This window comes from Lagenorhynchus albirostris, chromosome 17 (genome assembly GCF_949774975.1).
Source record: "Lagenorhynchus albirostris chromosome 17, mLagAlb1.1, whole genome shotgun sequence".
In the NCBI taxonomy this organism is placed as follows: Eukaryota; Metazoa; Chordata; class Mammalia; order Artiodactyla; family Delphinidae; genus Lagenorhynchus; species Lagenorhynchus albirostris.
In genome coordinates this window covers 75545448-75565396 of record NC_083111.1, presented here as the reverse complement: position 1 = coordinate 75565396, position 19949 = coordinate 75545448, and the positions used below count along the sequence as shown (strand labels likewise).

General features: G+C 44.0%; 1 long non-coding RNA gene across 1 annotated transcript in view; it reads right to left on the bottom strand.

The window, feature by feature from the left end:
• The window catches only part of LOC132507774 (uncharacterized), an 87037-nt gene extending 73886 nt beyond the window's left edge, over positions 1 to 13151 (bottom strand). The window contains exon 1 of the long non-coding RNA XR_009536304.1: positions 13014 to 13151. This is a non-coding gene — a long non-coding RNA (uncharacterized LOC132507774). The remainder of the gene's footprint in view (positions 1 to 13013) is intronic.
• Between the last annotated feature and the right edge of the window lie 6798 nt (positions 13152 to 19949).

Here is a 19949-nt window from a genome sequence, read left to right as displayed (position 1 = left end):
CAGAGGACTTACTTTCATTGCTCAGGATGGATATAATAGTGGGTTTACTGGACTCACTTAAAGAATCTTTGTTATATAGATGAGGAAATGGAGACTTTAGTGGTAAAGGAAGCTGGCCAACGTCACACAGTGGCTGAGCTAGGATTTGAACCCTGTCTCCTGACTCCCAAGCCCTTGCTCACTAGGAACAGGAGGCATCTTTTGACCCCACTTGTCAAAGCCCCCCATGACTCTTCTGTATCGCTCCATCACACAGAGACGTGCCAGGGGCGGCCGTGGTCTCCTGAGATGATCCATGACTGACGTGCAAATCACCTCCGCCCGGACCCTGAGCATCATCACGTGTTCTTAAAGAACACACGTATGTATACACAAATACTCCCCCAGGTTTGGAGTAGGTAAGAGTCCTTCTGGCATAAGCTAAAAGGGAATAAACAAATACATGGCATATAAAATCCTCAGTAATGGGCGAACAAATTCTAAGTTGGATTGAGGAAGAACAAAATCTTAGAGCAGAAAGAAAACCACTTGAAGAAAACGTCATAAAAACAGCATCCGCCCACTGCTCGCTGCTTCCACTCTCCTTCCTGTCAGCTCCGGCCAGCTGGTATCTCCCTCAGCTCCACCTGCCACAGCTTCAAGGTCCTGTTTGCAATTCTCTGTCAAAGTCTCCCCTCAGTCCCTTAAACCTGTGCCTGGAAGACTGCAAGTCGTCAACATGGCTCTTTCCCTGAAGTGCACTTGACTCATGCTCCTTGTCATTCATGTCTTAAGTTTAAATATCATCTCCTCTGAGTGGATATCACTGCCTGTCTAGAAACATTTTAGGACATAGTATTATGTATTATACTATGCAGAATACATAGTATTCTACAGATTATTTTGGAGCACAGGGAGTACATAGAAGAAGTGGTAATCCCCAGGAGCCAACATGACCCCCCCTATGTCAGATAACTTTCCACTACGGACACTCTTCTTCATGAAACAGTATGAATGGGATGATCACAAACCATTTTCAAGGGCATCCTATGGGCAGTCTATGATCTATAATGCACTGACACTGACTTGGGGCTGGATGAACATTTGTGAGTATTACTGAATTTATTTCAAGCCAGAGAGAGGCTTCATGGGGCATGCTCTAACTATGACCCAGCTAGAAGCTCAGAAGACATACTTATTTTTGACCCGATGTTAGAAGGGGCAGATCACATGTTTGATGGCTGTAGCAAAATTCTAAAGGATTACACAGACGGTAATGACGGACTCACACTAGCAAGATCACATTTAATAAGGAAATAAGGGTAATCCAATGTTCTGAGTGAACACAGGCACAAAAAGTCAATGGCACAGGTGGGGGACAGGGGAGACCCGATTTAACAGCAACCCACATGCAAAGTATTTGAAACTTTTTTGAATCATAAAGGTTAAAAAAGTATTTTTCAAAAAATTCACCAATGAACATTTCCACCAGCTTCAGGACCTAGTAATCCACTTCTAGAACATTCTCCTAAGTACATGATAATAGATTTTGACAGAGATATGTATATATAAAAGTATTAAATTAGTGCAGCATTAAAGTAGTGGAAAATGGAAACAGCCTTAATTTCTAATTACAGAAATATTCAATGGAATATTATGTTTCATTGAGTGTCACGTTTGCAAAGAATACTGAATGACAGAGCATAATCTTTCCGTTTTACAATGCTATCTTTCCAGCTCAAGTTGTGCCTCTGATGACAATATTTTAGCCTTCATGGAAAAACTGTGGAGAAAATTTGGAGGTAAATCACATCATGCAGTCAATCATTTTCTCAGCCTCTGTATGAGGTCATCCCCTGAAGCATGCTAGTGTCCCAGAAGGAGGCAAGGAAAGGGCATTTGAGGGTCAATGAGGTCTTGAATCAAGCCTGTCTCACATAAATACTGGGCCATCAATGCCATTTCCATGGTCAGTGACCCCCAGGGAGAAAGATGCTATGAGGCATCATTTCCTTTAATATTTATTCCTCAAATTTCCCCAGTATAGAAATTACTTAAGAAACTGTCAGTTTTCCAGACACTTTTATTTGCAGCTTGCAGATTGCATCAATAAAGTGGTGCACCCATGACTCTCCCTGTATCCATCCATCATCAACACCAGTGCAAACCAGGCCCTTCACTTTTCCTCCTGATCTCTCCTGTAATGGGGTAGAGTTTCAGTTGATGTTTATGGCCTGCCTTTCTGCATTCTTCGCGTGAGAATCCAGGTACTGTGCTGTCTTTTTGATGCTAATCATATTCTTATACCGTAATATGCTGCTTGTATAGGGTGTCCTTCGTTTAAGTTGGACCCCTCCCCCCTTCATTTACCCAGAACTCTGCCCTTAAAGGGGTTGCCGACGGCCATTTTGATGGTTTGGGGAGAAAATTCCAAAATAGAGTATAATAAATGTGGTTAGGAAGATTTCCTGTGGGGTAGGAAAGAGAGAAATACTCTAGATAGAGTAGCAATAGTTTATTTATTTAGAAGCTCATTAAGGCCAAGTCTTAGGTAAAGAATGGGGTCCCTACCCTTTTTCTCTTTCAGCCCAATTCTTGTAATCTTCTGACTTCTCTACCGGGGGATGGAGTTAGAGACACGTTGACTCATGACCAACCCCATGAAGAATCTGGAATTCCTGGCATTTGACTTTTCCCTTGATCATATCTATTATAGCAGCCTTGGGACAGCCAGTGGATCTCTGGTCCCCAAACTTGAAACAGCGGGGGATGGGGACAAGAGTATAAGCAGAGGGTTAATTGATGAGAAAAGTCATTTTTGCAATGTTCCAAGGGAACGTTTACAATGTTCCAACGTAAATTCAGAGATTTACGTCACTTTTCAAGGCATAACAGCGATTACTTCCGGTCAAGGCTCAGGCACTCCTGTCCAGGGAGTCTTCCTTTCCCTCTTGCCTCCGACTGTGGTCCTTCCTATAAATTTAGTGTTGGGGGATTGAAGTGAAGGGAGGAATGGTGCAAAGGCTACACAGAGGCAAATGGCAGAAGATGAAGTTCTGGGAAGAAAGTTCTTGAGAAAAGTTTGCATCTTGGCTCAACTTCTTGCTTTTTTCAGTATGACTCAGTTTTGGTGAGAAATAAGTGTTTTGGCTGCTCCTCAAGAACAGAGCCTGTTGTCGGTGAGGACTTGGGACGGCGTGCTCTCCTTCTCTCTGAAGACCCGCTGTCCTCTCTCCCCAAATCCGTCTGCTCTGGCTCAGGAAAGAATGCTAAACGCAGCACGTATGTGTCAGAGATGCCGCACGGTGTCTGCTACAGCCCAGCCATCTGGGGGAGCCGGAGCTGCCAACTTGTCACCACGCAGGGAAATCCACGGCGCATCCTTCCCCACTTACCAGGTGTAAGTTCTCTCTTCTCTGATTAAGCTCTCTGGGGGTGGGGGGGGGAGGGGTGTGACCAAGGCAGCCATATCAGCAAAGTTAGCGTTTTAAGATTTCTTGTTTCACAAATGAGACTCTTAGGATGACAGTGGAATTTTTATAGAGGATAAGGCACACAGGTCAGGGGTGAGAAGAAATTTAAGGCAGGGTTTTCACCCCGGGAGTTTTAAAAGTAATGATATCTGATGCCACTCTCAGAGATTCTGGTAAAATTGATAGAAGGTGTGGCCTGGGCATCGGGATTTTTAGAAGTTCCCTGGGCGACTGTAACGTGCTACAAAGTTTGAAAGCCACCGGTTGGGAAAAGTGCTTCTCAAACTTTAATTTGCATGAGAAGCACCTGGGCATCTTGTTGATGGGGACAGCCTGAGATTCTTAACTTCTAATAAGCTCCTAGGTGATGCTGGCGCCACTGGTCTGTAGAACACACTTTGAGTTGTGAGGCTCCAGATCTGCATATCTCTCAACCTAGAACATAGCCTCCTTCTCTGTCTGCTCAGAGAACAAACTCAAGACTCAGCTTAAGTATCCCCTGGTCTCAAAGACCTTCTTAACTTCTTATGCCATTTCCTTGCCCTCAGAAGAAGTGATCGCTCCTTTCCACGTGCCCTTACTTGAACTGACACGGCTCTCGGTCTCCTTGAAATCCAGTGCAGTTCCTGCTTCCTTTTGCATCTCCTGTGTAGTCAGGCATCATAGCAATTTACCGAATAAACAGGTATGACCGCCCCCCCCCGCCTCCGCTCTAGTTACCCTGCTTCATTTCACTTCATAACTGTTACGGTTATTTGCTCATTGTCTGTCTCCCTCCATTAGAATATAAGCGTCAAAAGGAAAGGGATTTTTAATCTTCTTGTTCACTGGTCTATTCCCAGTGGTCCGGCACATTGTATATGCTCAATAAATATCTGCCGAATGAATGAATGTTAGACAAGGCACGTATCCAAGGTAAGGCAGTGTCCACCATGACACTTGTCATTTATTGGGCTGGGGGAGATGGGGAGTGTAGTGGGTGTGGGAAATTAGGCAATGCAGAGCAGTCTAGACCCACTTGTGCATTTTTTTCTTTTTGTTTTTATTATTTTTTAATTGAAGTATATTTAATTTACAATTTTGTATTAGTTTCAGGCGTACAGCACAGTGATCTAGTTATACATACACATATAAAATACATATACGTACACACATATATATATTCTTTTTCAGATTCTTCTCCCTTATACGTTACTGTAAAATATCGAGTATAATTCCCTGTGCTGTACAGTAGGTCCTTGTTGGTAATCTATTTATATATACAGTAGTGTGTTTATGTTAATTCCAAACCAGAGCTGTCCACACAGTACCTGGCACATAGTAAAAAATGCCTCTAGTAATCTTCTAATAATTTTTCTCTGCTTCAATATAAGCCTTCAATGCTTCTGTAAACCTCAAGGTCAACACATTGTACATCACTACACCTACCCACCAGTCATCTACCCATCCATCCATCCACATGTATTTTTTGGTAAATGTACAACCATAAACTTTTTTTTAATTAGGCAAGGGAGTTCACTGCTGTTCTTTGCTCAGCTGGTAAACACAACAAATGTATTTTTTAAAAATTCCTCTCTTTGCTGAGTGAAAAATGTAGGTTCCGAGATCAATCAGAAAAACATGCTTAAAGGTCAAAGACAGAAGCGATTCCACTCTTGTCTATATTTTCCCATTAACCTTACCATAGATATTCATATCCTTCTTTGTTGATTATGAACCAGAGTCAGTCAGAAATGAAATGCCTTGCTCATGGCAGAGTTCATTTCAGTGTTTTTCTGGGTAGAGTGGGAGAAGTGGGAAATCAGAGAAAGAAAAGAGTATTAACTCCCCAGGCGGACCCAATGTAGGACCCTGTTGAGAGATGTTATTGACTAGATGCTTCTATAGAGACCTGCCAAAAATAGGATTGGAGGTAATAGGAATGAACAAGCTTTAGCCAGACAATCATTCTGTATTGCTCACTGGCCCAAAATTGTTCCCTGTGATGTGCTTCCCAGTAATTTGTCCAGATTTCTATGATCTTAACAGATTGCTCCTGGGTAGAAAATAGCTTGACTTCCCCAAGCTCTGACAACCCTTAATTCTCCTCGTTAATTCTTTTGTAGCCTGTGTGGATTCCAGAGGGAAACACACTTATCTGGCTGTCTGCTTCAGGGGATGATTTCCCCAGGATTGCTTGAGAAGCTGTACTCAGGGAATCTTAACGCACAGAATGGTTAGGGGCAGAGACTTTTGTTTCTCATGGGAGTTTAGCCTTTGGAAACCAGCAAAGCCATGTCTCCAGGAGACAGCCAGTCCACGCGGTTTAACCGGCAGAAGCTGGCAGCCCAGGGGTAAGGGATGGGAAAGGCAGAGGAACATCAGCTGAGCCTTGTTGGGGTGGAGGATTTTGCAGCTTCCAGCAGCTGTGAGGTAGCGTCTGACCCTCGGTCCATTCCTCTCCTTTTCCATTATGCACAGATGTCTCTATATTATTTCCTAAAAATGCCTAAAATGTTTATTTTGAAAAGTTGCCCATTTGATCGTTTTGACAGCTGAGACAGAGATACTGAAAGCTTGCCTTTGCTCCATCACTAACCAGTGATCCAGCTTGGCTAAGCCTGTTCCCCTCTCTGCACCTGTTAGCTCATCTCTACAATGAGAAGGGACCCAGAATAGTGGTTACAAATACAGTCTCCATGTTCACACCAGCTCTGCTTCTTAGTAGCAAGGTGACCTCTAGAAGTTGCTCAACCTCCATTTTCTCATCTGTAAAATGGGGAGCTCCACAGTACCTCATAAGTTTGTTGTAAAGATTAAATGCATCAATATATGTAAAGTGCTTGGTACAGTGCCTGGCACGTGTTAAGTGCGACATAGACATTTGCTATTTTTAAGAGCAGAGGATTGCTGTTTAAGGTTCCTCCCTTCTAGATTTAAAAGATGAGTCATTACCTCAATGGATATTTTTGGCAGCCTACCCAGCATTCATTTCTCTATTTTCCCTGTTGCAAAAGCCCCAAATATCCTTTGTAAAAACACCCACAAGAACCCCCTGTGTGACAACGCAGCACTGTTACAGACGGTACTGACTCTTCTCCAATGACAGGGAAACAAGTCAGTAAATTTGTTAAAAATAAATTGCAAAAAAAATATTTGGCCAAAGCATCCTTAGTAAACTTGAATAAAATCCACGCCCCCCCCCCCGATACAGTCTTTTACCAGGTTGTTTCTGATGCACTTTATGAGATGTGCTGTATCAGAAAAGATCTCCCTTCTGTTCCCATCCGTAGTCTTGCTTTGTTATGGTTTCAAAAAACAAAAAATATGAAACCAAATCTGGACACACAGGTTTTCTGGAGGGCATGATGACGATCGGTTTCATCCATAAGGCAGTTACAAAGAGACTCCATATTCATTCACTGATTTTATTCTTATGATAACGTTCAGAGGCCCCATTTTGGCGGGGGAGGGGGACACTGAGCCTCTGAACAATACTAAACTGAGATTCTTGGAAGCCTAGTGACCCTTCTCACTGGAGGGGGAGGTGAGGCCAGAATCTCAGACATGACTTCCTCCTTTTTGAAACATTTTCACTGGATTTCTAGGAAACCCACACTCTCCTGTTCCTTTTTCTAATCTTTAAAGTCAAGGGCCTAGGACTCTGTCCTTGTCCCTCTCCTCCACGTACACTCTCCCATTAGATAAACTCCTTCGGGCCTATGGCTTTCCATACTGTCTACTTGCTGGCTGATGTGTTGATTGTCTGTATTTCATTAGAATGTAAGTTTCAACATGGTAGGATTTTAACTGCTTTATTCAATTCTGTACCTACAGAGTCTGAAACAGTGCCTGGATTTCATTTCCTTTGGATAATAACTGTACCAATTTACATTCCCACCAACGGTGCACAAGGGTTCCCTCTTCTCCACATCCTCACCAAGACTTATCTTTTGTCTTTTTGAAAATAGCTGTAGGGACTTCCCTGGTGGCGCAGTGGTTCAGAATCCGCCTGCCAGTGCAGGGGACACAGGTTCGAGCCCTGGTCCGGGAAGATCCCAGATGCTGCGGAGCAACTAAGCCCGTGAGCCACAACTACTGAAGTCTGCGTGCCTAGAGCCCGGGAGCCACAACTACTGAAGCCCGCGCGCCTAGAGCCCGTGCTCCGCAACAAGAGAAGCCACCGCAATGAGGAGCCCATACACCGCAACGAAGAGTAGCCCCCACTCGCTGTAACCAGAGAAAGCCCGCGTGCAGCAACGAAGACCCAACGCGGCCATAAATAAATAAATAAATAAATTTATATAAAAAAAGAAAATAGCTATATATGTTCATACACACATAAAATATAATAAAATATTCAACCTTAAAACAGAAGGAAATCCTGTCATTTGCAACAACAGGGATGAAACCAGATAACGTTATGCTAAGTGAAATAAGCCAGACCCAGAAAGACAAGTCCTTCATGACCTCTCTTACATGTGTAATCTCCAAAAGTAGAACTCATAAAAGCAGAGAGTAAAATGGTGACTTTCAGGGGCCAGGGGCAGGTGAGCGAAATGGGAGATGTTGGCCAAAGGGTACAAAGTTTCAGTTATGCAGGATGAATAAGTTCTGGAGATCTAACATTCAACATGTGACTACAGTTAATAATACTGTATCATATACTTGAAATTTGAGAGCAGATCTTAAGTGTTCTTACCAGAAACACACAAAATGGTACTTATGTGAGGTGATGGATATGTTAATGGACTTGATGTGGTAATTATTTCACAATGTATACCTACAACAAAACCACATAGTATATTTTAAATATGTACAATTTTTATTTGTCAGTGATACCATAATAAAGCTGGGGAGAAGAAATAAAACCGTTCCTGGAACTTAGTAGGCACTCAATAAATGTGTGAAGGGTGAATGATGTATAATTTCAAATACAAAGAACTTGCTTTGTATTCTCTGTCACTTCCGAGGTTGGCAATGCAGAATAAAGCTTCTCAACCACTTGACCATGGTTTGCCTTTGGGACTGGATAATTCTCTGTTTGCGGGGGCCTGTCCTGTGTGTTGTACGATGTTTAGCAGCATCCCCAGCTTCTGTCTACTAGATGCCAGGAGAAATCCCCACTTGTGACAACAACAAAAAATCTCTCCAGCCCTTAAGTTCTAGCTATGTGACAAGTAATTTACCTCTCTGAGCCCCAGTCCTCATTATAAATAAGGGGTTAGACCACCCACCCCATAATGCAGTTGTGAGGATTAAACGAGGTAATGTGTCCCAAAATAGCCAGCATGGTGTCCCCTTAGTGTTCATTTCCCTCTTGGCTCTGGGACTGAGCTCCTTCATGTATCCAGGTTTCATTGCTCATTTTGAGTCCTACTTCTTCTCTTGGTTTTGTCTCACTCGCCTGTTTTCATGGCCTCGGATCCTCCCTCTTTGTCCCAAGAACTGGGAATTTCTTCTTACAGCCAGCCTTCTAGCCACTGGATATGTCTCCATTCTGAATCCCGCATCTGGTTCTGAGATGCAGCTCCATCTCAACTATTTTCTCCCAGGCTTATTCCTTACTTGAACCTCTCCTATACTATCACCTTTCCAGCCACCTGAACTAAATCAAGGTTATTCTCAGACCAGCAGCTCACACTGGTGGGGATGAGAAGCAAATCAACATGCCTGGGATTCATGTCATCATCTTCCACTGCACACAAAGACAATTACTTCTCTGGCTCTGGACTTCTCACCTCATAAATTAGAAGACTCGTTAGTTGTTGGTTGGAGTTGCCTTTTCCACTGACCATGAGATAAATATCTATTTGTCTTCCTAGAACCAGCTGAATTTTAAGTTTCCTTCCCATTTCAACCTTGTGTGTCCAGGTTTCAAACATGGGAGTGAAAGAATAGTTAAGTGTTAAGAAAGTTAAGAATTAAGGGTTAAGAATAATTAAGGGTTAAAGTGAAGAACTTCTCAGTCAGAATTATGGTTCCCTCTTCTGTCCCCATCTGGTTGCTTTCTGGTGATGGTGTGATGTAGTGAATAGGGTCCAGGTTTTGGGGTCAGATGAACTGTAGGGGATTGTCACTCTGCTACTCACCAGCACTAGCCATGCAAACTTAGGTAAGTTAGTTACTCATTCTGAACCCCTGACTCTCTTTCGTTCTCCACCAGAAATCGCTCTTATGAGGGCTATATGTATAATGTATGGAAAGCCCCAAGAAACAGCATCCAGCACAATATGGGCCTTTGTTAAATGTCATTTTCTCTTCCCTTTATATTCCCAGTCTAGTACCTCTATTTAATCCTCCTACAATCTAGAATTATACTGTCGCCTCTTTTTGGGCAAGGGTCCTGTTTCATTAATCTTTACATTTTCCTACCCTCTATTCTTGCATATTGCTTTTGCATAGTTATGACTCGATTAAGCGTCTACTGGATGAAATGGACTTGAAATTTGACATGCTGTAGGACAGGAAATAAAAGTAAATCATAATAAAATATAGTTGAAAATAATGAAAAAAATCTGAATATGGAAGAACCAGAATGATAAAGAGAAATTGGCCTGGGAATTCAATCCATGCTGTTTTCACCTAGGCTTTGTGTGGGTGAGCAGTGATGAAGAGCAAGGACTTTGCAATAAGACAGAGCTGGGTTTGGAGTCAGACCAATCCAGGACCTAGTAGAGTATCTGCCACACAACAAATGTTTCCAGTAATAACTACTTAATGAAGCTTGTAAATGTTTTAATATATTTGACTCTAATTATGTCACATACAAGCAATTATTTTACTTCTCTGAGACTTGATTTATTAATCTGTAAATTGGGAATAATAATGAGAATGAAACAAATTAATGTAAATAAAGAAAGTGGCCAAGTGCCCAGCACACAATTTGTGTGTAACACATCGTAGATACTACTGCTGCAGAGTCTCTGCTTTACCTTGGGCTCGCTATTTGTGAATATGGTTAATAAAAATTCCTGGATGTTGGTGATCATATCCCATGGCACACTGGGCTAGCTTTTGGAATACTGAACCTAGAAAAAACAGTGAGGTATAAATTGGACCAGCTCTAAAGCCTGCAAGCTGTGTGCTGGGTAAATCACCTTACTTTTCTGATTCTCCGTGTCTGTAAGTGTACAAAGTAGTTGTGATCTAGGATCTTTTCTATTCCTAAAAGTCTTTGAGCAGGACTAATTGACCTTGACGGGTCCTTCCATTTTTAAGAGCGTACGATTAGAAGAGTAAGCTGTATGTCCCTAAATGTCGGCCACTGACACCTGTGTGTGTGTGTTTGGTTGCGGGGAGGGGAGGTGGTACTGGGGAGAGTGTGCTGCTGATCCGGAGGGGCAGAGAAGGGGCGTAATACGTGTTGATTATCTATCAGACCGAGAATATGTGTGTCACTCTTCATATATTTTATATATTCCCACAGAAACCCTGTCAGAATTGAGTTCTGAGCTCTGCTTTCCCCATAAGGAAATTAAGGTTGAGAGATGTTAAGTAACCTGGATAAAGACCCAAGAGGGAAAACTGTTTTTTTTTCTTTTCCTCTGTGCTGCCCCTTCCTCAATCCAGCCTCTCATCGGCTAGTGCCTGGATTATTCGTTCAATCGGTGTGACTGGGGACCTCCCAGCCTGCTCCCCTCCAGTCCAGCCTCCGTGATGTTGAGAATAAGACCATTTTATTTCCCTTCAGGAGCCTAGACTAGCCCTGAGAGAAAAATCCAAGCTTCTTAGCAGTTTCCAAGGTCCCAGATGATCTGTCTCCCACCTACCTCTGCATTGTCACTTTCATCCTTTCATCTGTATTTACTGAGCACCTCCCTCATCCCGGACATTTTGCTGGGCTGCCTCCATAAAGGTAAGAGGTGGTCCTGCCCCTTACTTATAATGTAGTAGGGTTAGACATACCATAATCAACTAACCACACAGATAGCTGTCCCAATCTATCTATCTATTAATCTATCTATCTATCTATCTCTCTATCATCATCATCATCACCTATTAACAATAACTAACATTTATTAAGCACTAATGATCAAGGAACTACTTTAATCACTTTAACTGTATTTTTTTCACTTAAACCTTCCAACAAGCCTATGAGATAGGCATTTTTATTTCCATTTTCCAGGTAAGAAAACTGCCTCATAGACAGTTTAAATGTCTTGCCCAAGGTCACACAGCTAGGAAGTGGCAAGGCCAGGATCTGTGCCCAGGAAGTGGCCTGGACTCTCCACAACCTGCTACTACTCCAGTGTATGGTTACAGACGGTGACAGGTACCACAGAAGAAAGGCTTGGGCTACTATCAGCGTGCAGCTAGTGGTGGGGAGCCTGAGGAAACAGTTTTAAAAAGTGATTTTTTTCACCCAACTGCCCTCATTCCTTCCACCCATTATGCACACTGGCCTCCAACAGAGATGAACCCCTTGCTGCTCTTTGCTCTCTACAGCCTTCCCATCATTCCGGATGCTGTTTCCTCTGTGTAGAAGGCCTGCGCCTCTTCATCAGCCTAACATCTGCTCATTCACTCATTTGCCAAGCACCTGCTGGACCTGCTACTGTGTCAGACACTCTGCTAGAGTCGGTGTCTACAGAGATAAACGGACAGGAACTCTGCCCTCTGGTGCTCACCATCTGGAGGGGAGATGGACAGAAAGAAAAGAGAAATACAGCCTGCCTATTCCACAGAACACTAACACCATTTTTAATAACAAAAATACTATATAGAGTGTATATTTTTAAGCCTAAGATGAGTTTTTAATTGTTACCAGATCAACAATCTGAAATCTTCTAGTGATTTTTTTCCTCCGTGCAATAAACCCTGTCTTCCCATTCTGTCCCTCTTTCCCCTTTGTCCCTTCCTCCCTCCCTCCTTCCTTCCTAGTCATCCCTTGGAGGTGATGTGAGTTCCTCCTTTGCTTTCCCCATGTCAGGCACTGCACCTGTCGATCATCCTTCAAAACTCAGTGTGAGGCCCTCCTACAGAAGGCCCTTCTTGAACCACAGGTTCCCAAGAAGGTTGAGGAGGCCTCTTCTTTCTGCTCCCACTGTCTCCTGTGAGAACTGATCCTGAGGCCACAGTGGGAAGGTCTGCTGTCTGCCTCTACTGTAGACTATTCACTCCCTGAGGGCAGGGACTCTATATGTAGAGTTTGACACAGTGCCTGCATAACGCAGTAGATGTAGGTACCCAGTAAATATTCATTCCATGTGTAAATAAATTAAATTCAGGAAGAAACCACAATGGAAAATATGCAGACAAAAAGGGCTTGATTATAAAACTCTTAAGTCTCCTGCAACCTGAAATTCTATGAGATGTAACCTTTCTGGATACTTACGCCAGGCAGTCTGCAAACCTAATTGCCCTTTGCATAGTCTGTCTCTTGTGATAGCAGGCATCAGACACATCTCTTTACTTAAGACTTATGTAGAACCTCTGATTTTTAGCTGAGCACATGACCACCCAGAGTGAAATCTGTATCTCTTAGACTCTCTTCCAGCCAAATGCAGCCAACAGGAAGTTAGGACCCATGCTACATGACATTTTCACTTCTGTCTTTAAAAACAGGTGACATTCCCCTACCTCAGTCCTCCTGGCTGGAATATCCATCCACCCATGTGTGGTCAAATATTCATTCAGACAAGGGCCATGCCCGAGGGATGGTGGAGCAACAAGACAAGAACTGGAGTCTCCGGTAGCTCGGAATCCTTACGGATCGTGGAACACTCACCTCCAGACCTAAAGGAAAGAGAGACAAAACAGACCTCAATCTTGTTTGAGATGCTGTTATGTGGGAACTCTGTTACATGGAGCTATATCCAATATTGACCAGTACACTGATCTTCCTTTTATAGAAACACAGATTGTCAGAGGCATATGGGACTTTAGAATTAATCTAATCCCGTGTTTCTTAACCTTTTTGGAGTCAAGAATATTTTAAAATTTGATGGAAGCTCACTACTATAAAATAACATAAAATGCATGTCCATAGTAGACCATGGCCCTCTCCTGGTTAAGCATTCCTAGTTTGGTTGTAAACCTTCATTTTAACCACAAGCAAGCTGTGGTTCAGAAAGGCCCTAAAATTTGCAGACAGTCCCATGGGAAATTGGACCAGTATCCCTGATTTATTACCCCCAAGCTGGTGCTTTTTCCTCCAAAAGACACTGTGTAGTTTCCCTGGGCAATGTTCCAGTGATGGCTATCTGATGGGGCTTCAGAGATATTTTAGGTTTCTTGGTAAATATTGATGACTTAGCCTTCTTTATTCATTCATTCAATCATTTATCTACTTTAGAAGCAATTATTGAGCATCTTCCAGGGTTACGCACAGGATAATGCCCTGTTATACTATAGTGAACAAAACACAGATATTACTCCTATTATTATGTGGCTTACATCCAATGGATGAGTCAGATGTTAAACAAGTCAGAACACAAATGCATTTATAATAACAAATTGGGGTAAGTACTATGAAAGAAGTAAATGGGATGGTAGCAGAGAATATTAAATAAGGGGATCTGCTGGGGATGTCAATTTTGTGGAGTTGACATTTAAGCTGAGATGAAAGATGAGAAGAAACTGGACATGTGGAGGGTAAAGGAAAGGGTATTCCAGGCAGAGGGAACAACCTATGCAAAGATCTTGAGAAGGAGGAAGTTAGAATATTAAGGAGCTGGAAGAAAGCTCACTGTGGTGGGCTCACCTACCTAAGGAAGAAACTGAGATGTAGGTCAGGGCAGGATCGAACAGTCCCAAGTGGACCCTTGATGGCCTCTTAACAAATGTGGGCTTTCATTGTAATTACAATAAGAAGCCATAGGAAGCTTTTCAAGAGACAGCCTTTATCACTTCTTCCAGAGGGAGAAGTGATGTGATTCTAGGTTTTCAAAAGACCGCTGTGGTTGCTTTGTGAAAATGAATTGGGATGGTAGATAAGAGTAGACACAGGGTGGCATTTGAGAGGATACAGTTGTAGCCCATGTCACTAATAGTCAGGTTGCACAGATGGATTTGAAATGTATTTTGGGCGTAGGAAGTACTTTGGCTTGGTGGGGGACTGGCTGCAGAGTGTGAGAGGACAGCCAACAGGTCTCTTGCAAATCGTAAAGGAGTCTTCTATGGAATTCTCCAGCAAAGCGAGCCCAGATATATTCTAAAGTTGATGAAAGATCCTTGTCAACAGCTACTGCCCTGCTCACAGACCTTTCCTGGGATGCCAAAGCAAAACAAGGTTAAAATCCAGATTGTTTCAGCAGGCTAGATGCCATTTCTTAACAGAAAGGGTGGAAGTTGCACATTCAGAATAAGGTCAGAGAGAATTTATTTCATTTTTAAAAATAAATTACCACAAATAACTCATTGCTTTGATTTGGAAGAGAATAAGATGTGTGCTACAGTTTTGGGGTTATGCTTATATGAACTGACTGAAAAGGCAGAAATTTAGAACTTCAATTATAAAAGATTTTGGAAAACATTTTCATTTAATTACTCATTATAATTATGTTTCTATGGCAATAACTTGGCGTTTTAGAACCCAATATAGGCAACAGTTGATCACTCATCTACCTTAAAGCAACAAGTGGATGAATGTGGTGAAGATTCTCTGTCATCTCTTTTCCAGTCAGGAAAGCTGAGTCCTTCCCTGACTGAGTTCAGGCCTCAGAAGCTTGCTGGAAAATCAAAGCACCCTTCACCTCCCCCCACCCTCATTCCAGCAGGACAGAGAGGGAAACAAACACTGAGCACATTGTAATGCCAAGTAAGTTCTTATATGTTAATTAACGTTAATTTTCACAACAACCTGGGTAGGTTTTAGTATCTCTACTTTATGTCTGAGGAAAAAGAGCTCAAAGGAAAAACCAGTGGAAGTGTCCACAGAAGAAGAAAGTAGGGTCGAATCTCTAAAACCCATGCATTGGGTCATGTCACTCTCATGCAGACTTGCACTTTAAAACTCATTTCTCAAGTGTTTCCCAGTTCTAGAAGTGAAAGAACAATACTCAGAAGTTCTCAGAAAGTCCAGTATTCCCAGCAACACTTGGTTCTTAGTTCTGATAACTTAATACCCTATATAGTAGAATTACTGGACCCAACTTTTATCAGTTTGTCCACGCCACTTTCTGAGTGACTTTGAAGTTCTTCCCGCTGGAAGCAGAGGAAATACTTCTGCATCCCTTGACTTTGGGCTCAGTCATGTGACCTACTTCAGCCAATTAGATAGTAGCATTCATAAGCAAGGAAAGGCTTGAAAGGCACTGCAGGATTCTATTTGCCCTCTTGTGCTTCTACTGTTATCTGAGAAGAACACGTCCAGGGTAAGCACTGCCCCTCAGCCTGGGTCCCGGAATAAAGCCAGGCGGCACAGACGTGAGCTGAGACTTGCAGCAAGAAGCCAAGCCCAGCTGACTTACAGCCCAAAGCAGCACCACCCAACCCAGCACAGCCAAGATCAACCAATTCTCCTTTGACCTGCAGACCCATGAGCAAGTAAGTGGTTGTGGTTGTATGGCTTTGAGTTTGGGGGTGGCTTACTATACACCATTTGGGGGACAATGATTGTTATCTTATGATAGTGGCTTTCACCTTCTGGATGTTCTGCTTCGTAAAATGTAGCCAGCAAATACTTTGTGAGCATGGGCTATGTAAAAATCAGTAGGAAGTTCAAACAGTGGCTTTGGGAAATTCAGAGATTAAAGCACAAGTTTCCTTCGAGACAGCTCACAGTCTAAGGAGAGAAGAGAGGGCAAAAGGTACCAAACACATGGGGTAAATAAATGGGGGACTTCCCTAGTGGCGGCGCAGTGGTTAAGAATCCTCCTGCCTTGCAGGGGACACGGGTTCGAGCCCTGGTCTGGGAAGATCCCACATGCCACGGAGCAACTAAGACTGTGCACCACAACTACTGAGCCTGCACTGTAGAGCCCGCAAGCCACAACTACTGAGCCCACATGCCACAACTACTGAAGCCTGCGCGCCTAGAGCCCGAGCTCTGCAACAAGAGAAGCCACTGGAATGAGAAGCCCGCGCACCGCAACAGAGTAGCCCCCGCTCCCTGCAACCAGAGAAAAGCCCTCACTCAGCAACAAAGACCCAACGCAGCCAAAAATAAATAAATTAATTTTTTTAAAAAAAAAGCGGGAATGGGGAGGAGCCACTGGATATGGGTTCATTATAGAACTTACCCAGCTTCCAGGATCCAAATTAGAGGAAGGCGCCAATTTAAAAAGCTGATCCAGATATGCAGTCAGTGGCAGAATGTTTAAGCAGGCTACCTGGCCAGGGGAGCGATACTGTTACCAAACACAAGTCCGTATGCTCAATGCACAGTGAGGCCAAACAATACCAAAACCTCGGAGTCTGGAGCAGAGAAAGGTTTATTGCAGGGGCCTTGCGAAGAGACCCGTGGCTCATGCCTTAAAAACCCCAAACTCCCTGAAGGCTTTCAGCAAAGCCCTTGTATAGGAAAGGTGAGGGAGGAGCTGATTAGTTGTTGCAAACTTCTTGGTGTCAGAGCCTTTGCTTTTGCAACTGGTCAGGTCAAGTTCAGGTCACGATGTTCCTGTAAACCTCCATCAAAAGTGTTATTCTCTGTTCTGCAACTTTTTATCTAAAGGTGTAATACTCTTAAAGGTCACAGGCTTGAGAATTATACAAGAAAAGGAAGGGGAGGCTTTAAGCTCAGTCTCCATGCCTCCTGGCGGCTTTTAACCCTTAACAAATCCTGTAAGCAAAGCGACATCGTTACCCCTCATTTTACTTGTTTAACGTTCCAAGGACCGGCTCTTCCCTTCTGGGGTCCAGGCCCTGGCTAAGGGTGGGGGGTCCCCACACGGCCCGTCACCCTGCCTGGGAGCGCTCGTCCAGCACCAGGTCTGCGTGCTCCCGCCAGTGCCCAGGCCCCGCTGAAGAGGCAGATCTCAACTGGTGGCGCCCTCGGGGCCAGCTCCCCAGACCCTGCCCAGCTGCCATCACTGAGGGAGCCGGGCGCCCAGGACCCAGCCAGCCCTCAGGCTCCCCTGGCTGCACAAACGGGGGGGGGGGGAAGGGGGAGGGCCGGGTCCGCAGACCACGACCCAGGGAGACCACCTTCGTGGGGACCACCCACCGCGACGCTGACCGGTGTCTGAGCACCCTGCCCCTGTTACAATACTAGACATTCCATAGGGCGGTACTAATGGATTTGTGTCTTAAGATACAGTTAATGAAAACTGACTCCATTCCAGGTTTCCTTCTGAGAACCTTCTAAAATTACCAATTTAGCCCCTTGAGGTAACAATTATTCCTTTCCCTTTCCTAGATTAGGCAACTGGGGCTTAAAAAGAGTAAGTAATTTGTTCCAAATCGCACGGGATGAAACACTGCGGTACCGGGCCTCCAGGCCTCCAAGAGGGCCCTCGGGCCTCCTGCCCCCAGGACTTACCCGAGTACAGTCTCCCCCTGCTTGTACCAGGCTTGGTCTGTGTGAGCAACAGGATACTGCAAAAGGGACGTCAGGGTACAGAGGAGACTTGCATTTCAGTCTTGCGTTCTTTCTCTCAGACTGAAATAGAGGCAGGGCGGGCGCGCGGCCCTTAGCCCGCGGCACTCAGCTCTCGACTGTTATCGCGAGACCGTTATCGCGAGACCGTAGGGTCCCGCTCCAACAACAGTCAGCCTGGCAGTGGTCCTCGTGGCAGAGGTTGCAGTGACATGCAGATCGTGGCCTTCTCCCCGGGGTCCTCCCAGGCTCTCCATCCTTGGGACGCGCAGGCGAGCTGGGGGGGCCCGGGGACAGGCTGAGGGCTGTGTCCTCCAGAGCTCCAGAGCCCTCGCTACGGCCGCCCACTGGCCGGGCCCAGGCCTTGAAGCAGCAGCAAACCCCTCCCCCATCCCCACCTCCGCGACCTAATAGCGGCTGCGGTCTCCGTGGGTAGCAGTCCACTGAGGCCTCAGCAGCTGGAGTATATGGACACTGCCATTAAGGTAACAGCTTCACCCAGCTTCAGTCTCTCCATTCAAGTTTCAAACCTTGGTCCAGCTTAGATCAGTTGTCCACCCCTAGGAGGTGGCCAGAGGTCAGGGTTAAATTGCAAGGACAGGGCTTCCCTGGTGGCGCAGTGGTTGAGAATCTGCCTGCCAATGCAGGGGACACGGGTTCAAGCCCTGGTTTGGGAAGATCCCACATGCCGCAGAGCAACTAGGCCCGTGAGCCACAATTACTGAGCCTGTGCGTCTGGAGCCTGTGCTCCGCAACAAGAGAGGCCGCAATAGTGAGAGGCCTGCGCACCGCGATGAAGAGTGGGCCCCACTCACCGCAAGTAGAGAAAGCCCTCGCACAGAAACGAAGAGCCAACACAGCCAAAAATAAATAAATAATAATAAATTGCAAGGACATTGCACGTCGTGACTGGAGGTCCGCCTCTGTGATTGGGGCCATTCTCAAAGAAGGGCAATTGTGGTGAGCTGCGGAGTAAACTGATTGGTATTCGCTGCAACACATATCCCTATTGACCCTATACAAGTGATTCTCTGCAGGTTAAATGAAAAGCCTGAGGGCTGGCTGGCTAGAGTCACCCAGCTAAGCCACTTCCAAATTCCTGACCCACAGAAAAATGAGGGAATAAAATTTGTTGCTTTAGGCCACTCATGCAGCAAAAGATAATGCAAATGGCTACTTTTTCCAAAGCCCCTAGGGTGTGATACTGCTTTAACAGTTTATAATAATAGTTTTTTAAAAATAAATATAAATATTTCTGTCACCTTTACAGTTTATAAACAGCTTCCTCACTTATGCTCTTCTAATACAGGAATCCATTCTCTTTACTTCACAAGGTGCTGACGCATTTCAGGTTTGTAAAATTTCCAGTGGCTAACTTTTTGCCGGATATTCAGCATAGGACAGCAAAAAAAAAAAACATGTGGGGATTGGAATCAGACAGACTGGATTATCTTAACTGAGATAAAAATTATATACAGGTAAATAAACAGATTTATAAAGGTACAGTTCAAACAGTTTTGACAAATGCATGCTCCGATACAACAAAAAACACGAATAAAAATAAGGAGCATTTCTGTCACCTTAGAAAGTTCTCCGTAACCCATCCCATGCACCCTAGAAAGTTCTCCATGACCCATCCTGTGCAATCTCCACTACCCTAGAGACAACCAGGGTTCTGATTTCAGTCACCAAAGATTAGTTTTGCCTTCTTTGAACAAATGAATTTTACAGTATGTTATATATGATTACTTTCACTCAGTAGAATGTTCTTAACATTCATTCATGTTGCTGTGGATACTTTAGAACATTTATTGCTAATTAGTATTTTGTTGAATTAATATAATGCAATATATTATAAAGTACTGCATTCTTCTGTTGATGGGTTGTTTCCAGATTGCGGCTATTAAATTATGCTCTTATAAGCATTTTGGATAAGTCTTTTCTTAGATATATTTTCGTTTATCTTGGGTAAAATACCTATGAATGGATTTGCTAAATCATAGGGGAGATGTATAACTTTGTAAGAAACCGCCAAACTG